Genomic DNA, 6,859 nt, shown 5'->3' on the forward strand with positions numbered 1-6,859 from the left:
AATATGCAGTGATGAATATCTTGATCACAATGATGTGATCTTTACAAATTATGAGTGTATTTAGTAATCACATGTACCCCCAACATATGTGCATCTATTATGTATCAAAAAAATTAAAACTAAAAAATAGAAAGACAAGGAGGTCGGGAGGAAAACTGTAACATTCAAACTGAGGGAAACATGAAGGCTGTCTTAGTCAACAAATTCACCCTTTTCCCTTTAATCTGCTAATTATCAATTGATATGGTTTGGCTCTGTGTCTCAACCCAGATCTCACCATGAATTGTAATAATCCTCACATGTGGTGGAAGGGAACTGGTGGGAGCTAATTGAATTATGGGTGTGGGTTTTTGCCATGCTCTTCTCGTGACAGTGAATGAGTCTCAGAAGATCTGATGATTTTATAAAGGGCAGTTCCCCTGCACACAGTCTCCTGCCTACCACCACGTAAGATGTGACTTTGCTCCTCCTTTGCCTTCTGCCATGATTGTGAGGCCTCCACAGCCATGTGGAACTGTGGATCCATTAAACCTTTTTCCTTTATAAATTACCCAGTATTAGGTATGTCTTTATTAGCAGCATTGAGAACAGACTAATGTATCAACAACTCCCTTTGAGAACATTTTAATTGTTTGGAAATGTCTGCTCTATCTTGATTTTTTTTTTTTTGAGACAAGGTATTGCTCTGTCACCCAGGCTGGAGTGCAGTGGCAAGATCTTGAAACTCAATATAAATGCCTGAAGTGCGACACTTGGCAGATAAGAAGCCATATGCAGACACATTCTTTTAAAATAATGTCATTATTTGGTTCTTTATCATGTGAGAGTTGGATGACTCAGAGCCAACATAAATTCCAAGTGGTATGCAGAAAACCAATGCATAGCTGGAGAGGGGAATGAAGGTTAGTATCTGCAATAAGGCTGAGTCAATGCAAATGGCCACACAGTCATGGATTCACAATGATACGGATCTCCATCATCCTGCAACCCAACACCTTGCACAGCCTTCAAACGCCAGCTGGGAAATCAAAAGTGGCGTGTGCAGTAGCAGGAGATCTGTTCACCCTCTATTTCCTCTCATCCCCATGCAGCAATCTGGTGCGATCATAGCTCACAGTAACCTCGAAATCCTGGACTCAAGTGATCCTACCACCTCATCCTCCCCTAGTAGCTGGGACTACAGGTGTGTGCCACCATGCCAGGCTGATTTTTGTAGTTTTTGTAGAGACAATCTCACTAGGTTGCCCAGGCTAGTCTCCTGGGCTCAAGCAGTCCTCCCGCCTTGCAAATACACAGTTTGATAAAAGAAGAGAAGTCTTTAAACTCCAGGGTCTGCTGCCCTGCAGAGACAATTTGCATTTTTCTCACCACCCACAGAATGCTAACTAGGCAGCCCAGAGTACCCGGGAGCTCAGGCCATCCAGTGTCCTTTGAGATGTTAGGAGGAAGCAGAACAGCCAGCTCCCAAATGAAACACAGCAAAATGCTCACCCTTCAAGGGTCTAATTTTGTTTTGTTCTGTTTTTTGAGACAGGGTTTCACTCTTTGCCGAGGCTGGAGTGCAGTGGTGCGATTTCAGCTCACTGCAACCACCACCTATAGGGTTCAAGCAATTCTCCCACCTCAGCCTTCTAAGTAGCTGGGACTACAGGTACGTACCACCACAGTGGGTTAATTTTTGTTTTTTGGGGTTTTTTTTTTGGTAGAGACGGGGTTTCACTATGTTGGCCAGGCTGGTTTCACCTGACCTCAAGTGATCTGCCCGCCTCAGCCTCCTAAAGTGCTGAGATTACAGGCACCAGTCACTGCGCCCAACCTCCTTCAAGGGTCTGAACCCAGCCAGCGTCCTACATCATCCCTGCTTCAGCCTATGCAATGGAGAGAGCCTGAGATTTTATTTCAATAAGAAAATAAGAGTTACATTATATCAAACTAAAAGGGAGAAACACAAACATAAAAAATAAATTAAAAACCCAGAAATTCCAATACTAGGCAACCCTCCAAAATTGGCAAAGCTCTGTGTATATTAAAAATGTATTGAGTCCAGGCACGGTGGCTCACGCCTGTAATCCCTGCACTTTGGGAGGCCAAGGCAGGTGATCACTTGAGGTCAGGAGTTCAAGACCAGCCTGGACAACATGGTGAAACCCCATCTCTACTAAAAATAATAAAAAAAAAAAATAGCTGGGCATGGTGGCAGGAGCCTGTAATCCCAGCTATTCAGGAGGCTGAGACTGGAGAATCCCTTGAACCCAGAAAGCGGAGGTTGCCGTGAGCCAAGATCACGCCACCGCACTCCAGCCTGAGCGACAGAGCGAGAGCCTGTCTCAAAAAAGAAAAGAAAAAGCACTGAAACGTGACATCCACCTTTTTGTAATAGTTGCCACGACCTACACAAATGCATACAAAATGCTTAATATTTTGCTTGCGCTATTCTTTTCTGCTGGAAGGGTGGTTCTGAATAAAAAATTTTATTTTCCCATTCTTTGCTTTTTCGTTAATGCTACTTTCTTTGCCCCAGGGTTACAGAGTGGAAAGTCCCACAATCTTTTTCTTCTCTATTTTCAGGTAGATGCATTTTATTACTATATTCTATCTGTCTGCTTATTCTATCTATTCCATTTATCATCTATCTGTCATCTGTATTCCATCTACCTATCATTGATCTATCTGTCAATCTACATTTTGTCTTGTAGAAAAACACTGACCTCTTGGCGAGAATGCAGAGAAGGGAACGCTTATACACTGTTGATGAGAATGTAAAATTATACAACTTCTATGGAAAACAGTATGTAGATTTCCCAGAGAACTAAAAATAGATCTACCCTTTGACCCAGCAACTCCAGTAATGGTCATCTACCCAACGGAAAGAAATTCTCAGAAAAGACACCTACACATACATTTTTACTGCAGCACAATTCACAATAGCAAAATCATGGAATGAACATAAGTGTTCATTGGATGAAGAAAATGTGGTATACACACACCAAGACTATTATGCATCTATAAAAAAGAATGAAACTATATCTTTTGCAGCAACATAAATGGAGCTGAGGGTCAATATCCTAAGTGAAATAACTCAGAAACAGAAAATCAAATACCACATGTTCTCACTTATAAGTGGGAGCTAAAAGAAATGGGTACACATGGACCTACAGAATGAAAGACACAGGACACCTTAAAAAGGGGGAAGGTGGGAGTGGACGAGGGTTGAGAAATGACCTATCTGGTATTATGTTCACTGTTTGGGGGATAGAAGGCCAATCCCCACCACTGGGCAATATATCCGTGTAACAAACCTGCACCCTTATGCCCTGAATCTATTTGTTTTTTCAACATTGACTTCCACGGTCACTATCTGTCTGTGAAATCACTCCTCATCAACCAGGACTTGCATGTTTTTTTGTTTCTCAGGTGAACTGTCACCCCTGCAACTCAGCCTGCAACCAGCCCTGGCCACCACCAGTTTCCCCACACTGAGCTGAATATTGGACATGCCCATCTTAGACATTCCAGCCCATTCTGAAATTCCACATCGATTCACCCGACAAAGTCTGAAGTTCCAGGGCAATTTTTTCTGGAAAAGCTCACCTGGAATCACGTGTCATTTCAACCAACAACTATGGAAGAGGATGTGGCATCAAAACCAAGGGTATCAATTATTTATAAGGGTTGTGCGGTGGTTGGTCCAGGTATCTCTCCTTCACGCCATCACTCCTTTCAAGAGCTGCCACTATTTTCTAATTTAGCACAGGAATTTAGATGCCCCTAAATAAGTAGGCATCCAGTATCCGCCCACACCACTTTTTGTGAGAGTCCCTATGGAGACACTACTACCACCGCTGCTCTCCTACTGCATACCCCACCATGCCAGAGAATGGTGGCTCACACCTGTAATCCCAGTGCTTTGGGAGGCCAAAGAGGAGGAACACTTGAGATCAGAGGTTTGAGATCAGAGGTCTGAGACCAGCCTGGGCAACATAATGAGACCTGATTTCTACAAATAAGTTAAAAAAAATATCTATCTATCTATCTATCTATCTATATACACACACATATATATAGGGCATAGTGGCGCACACCTGTGTTCTCAGCTTTTCAGCAAGCTGAGGCCAGAAGATCACTTGAGCCCAGGAGTTTGGGGCTGCAGTGAGCTAGGATTATGCCACTGTACTCTAGCCTGGGCAGCAGAAAGACCCCATCTCCAAAAAGAGGAGGAGGGAAAATACCACTCCTTCTCAGACCCAAGGTAAAAAGGTTTTTGGTCTGACACTGACCAAAAAACATTGCTATTTACTTAAGCAATATAAAAAGGGTCACTGTTTTAGAACAGAGGATTAAAGAGGAAGTAAAGTCAGCATTGAGATAGGAGGACGGAGGACACAGAACTGAGTTCCGATCTCAATGAAGAGAAGAAAAAGCTCCATCTACGTGAAATATCTACTTATCCTAGAAAAAGCCTTTTGACAGCAACATAAAATTCATACCTCCTAGTTTTTAAATTCCTATGGATGCTGTAGCAAATAACCACAATTTGGGTGAAAGTAACGGAAGTGTATTCTTTTCCAGTGTTGGAGACCAGGAATCTGAGCTCAAGTTGTGGGCAGGGCCGGACTCCCGCTGGAGGCTCTAGGGGAGGAGCCATCCTGCCTCTTCCAGCTCTTGGTGGTTCCAGGCATCGACGCTGTCACAGGACAAAGGGCCCTGGGTGCCGACTTCCTGGGAAGGGCCCTGCCCCGTTGCGGTTTGGGGTCCCCCGCGAGGCTACCCCTGGGTCTCCCCGGGGGGGCGCTCGGAGAGGTGGAGCCGCCCCCGCAGCCCCAGCGAGTCTCCCCGACCTGCCCGATGCCTTCCCTGGAAGGCCGACGGCTGCTCTAGGAGACCGCCCTCCACCCCCCGGGCCTGGGGCGTCCGACGTCACAAAACCTGCGCGTCACCTCGCCTGGGGGACCTCGTGCGCCCTCCCAGGCAGCGACCGCAGGGACACTGGCCTCCGTTTGCCCAGCGGCAGGTCCTAGGCGTGGAAAGTACACATTTCTCCTAGTTCGCCCGCCCCCTCCGGCTCGGAGCCCAAGAGCCGCCTGCTCTCAATCGGATAATACGGACGCTAAGCATAACTACTAGGACCAGGACCAGCACCGCGAAGGCGCTCCTCTCGTGGGTCAGAGGTCGGCGCCCCTGCTCCGCAGCACCCAGCACCCGCCCAGGGACCCCCGGTGGCCTCGGGCCTCCAGTCCCGCCCCGAGCTCCCGAAGCCCGCCGGCCTCCCAGGCCCGCCCCTAGGCCTGCGGCGCAGCTTCGCCGGCGGGGAGGGCCTGCAGGCCGCAAAGCTGCGCGAATGTCCCGCGCCCTCCGTCCACCTTCCTCAGACCAGCGGCGCCTCTCACCGGGCTTCGAGGGCTGCGCGGCTCTGCGACTGCGGTTCTCCGCCCGAGCGGGAAGGCGACGGCGGCTCGGACTCCGAGCCCAGCCCAGCTGCGAGGGCCGACGGGAGGCGGACGCGCCCACGGCTTAGGCGGGCGCTACTGAGGGGGCGTCTGATTGCGGGCTCCGCGGCGGCACCTCTCCGGCAAGAGCCCTAGGTACACTGCGTTCAGTGCGGCTCCGGCCCCTAGGAACCAGGAGCGACTGCGGCGGACGGCAGCCGTACGCTACGTTCCCCCGCCCATTGCCCCCGCCTTTTCCGCGACCGCCATTGGCCCTTCCCGGCCGGCCGCTGTGCACGTCATGGCGTCGGAAGGAAATACGCCAATGGGGTGAAGGGGTCAAGCTGAATTTACAGGCTCTGCGTTCGCCCTGAGGCGGTACTAGGAGGGCGTTCCCGGTAACGATTGGACAGGATCTTGTGCAAGGGCGCCCCCGATAATAGAAGTAACTGGAGTGGCTGTCTCCGTCGCAAAGTGGGCGGGTCTTGCATTGTCGGGCCTGACGATTGGTCTTTCCAAGTGTCGGAAGCGACAGGCATATGGTCTGGAAACAACCTGTGGTATCGAATCCCTGAGAGCTAAAACGTCCGCTCACTGGCTGGAGAATCCCGTAACCGCCACATACCCGTGGTCTTTTGCCAGCCGTCGGGCACCTGGGTCCTCGTTCGCCCTGGCCTCCGGAAAGCCCGGCTCGTGGCAGCACTACCCTGGTGCGGCGGCGAGAGGAGGGGACCGGGGCCTCGGGGCGGGTGGCGGCCGCAGCGCGAGAGCCCTGGGCCTCGCGCTCTCAGAGCCTGAGCCGCAGGCCCTGCCTTGCTAGTTCTCCGACACGCAAAAAAGGTGTTGAACTGGTGTGGGGATAGAAGATTTGGGTGCGGTTCACTTGACACCACCCAATTTCTAAATTAGCCATATTTTCTGAGTAGTTCTACCAACAAAGGTCAAACTGGAGCCAAGTGCTGTAATCCCAGCACTTTGGGAGGACCAGGTGAGAGGGTATATTGAAGCCAAGAGTTCGAGACCAGCCTGGGCAACATAGCAAGACTGTCTCTACAAAAAGTTTTTGGTTTTTGGATTTTTTCAGACAGAGTTTCCCTCTGTCGCCGAGGCTGGAGTGCGGTGGCACGATCTCAGCTCACTGCAACCTCCGCCTCCCGGGTTCAAGGAGTTCTGCCTCAGCTTCCCGAGTAGCTGGGATTACAGGCGCCCTCCACCACGCCTGGTTAATTTTTGCGTATTTCCCAGAGACGGGGTTTCACCATGTAGGCCAGGCTGGTCTTGAACTCCTGACCTCAAGTGATCCACCTCCCCCGGCCTCCAAAAGTGCTGGGATTACAGGCGTGAGCCACGGCGCCCAGCCACAAAGTTTTAAAATTACCCTGGCATGGCGGTGCGTCCTGGTAGACCCAACTACTTGGGAGACTGCGAGACGG

General features: G+C 49.9%; 1 long non-coding RNA gene across 2 annotated transcripts; it reads left to right on the plus strand.

Annotated features, from left to right (window-relative positions):
* The first annotated feature begins 1,231 nt into the window (after positions 1 to 1,231).
* LOC113220618 lies at positions 1,232 to 6,502 on the plus strand. Of its 2 annotated transcripts, XR_003307431.2 has the most exons (4): positions 2,535 to 2,568; positions 2,697 to 2,788; positions 3,415 to 3,652; positions 4,570 to 6,502. It is a non-coding gene; the product is annotated as an uncharacterized LOC113220618 (long non-coding RNA). The 2 variants fall into 2 exon arrangements; XR_003307432.2 differs by lacking the exons at positions 2,535 to 2,568; positions 2,697 to 2,788 and adding an exon at positions 1,232 to 1,651.
* Positions 6,503 to 6,859: the final 357 nt, after the last annotated feature.

Source organism: Piliocolobus tephrosceles, unplaced genomic scaffold (assembly GCF_002776525.5).
Source record: "Piliocolobus tephrosceles isolate RC106 unplaced genomic scaffold, ASM277652v3 unscaffolded_6850, whole genome shotgun sequence".
NCBI lineage: Eukaryota > Metazoa > Chordata > Mammalia > Primates > Cercopithecidae > Piliocolobus > Piliocolobus tephrosceles.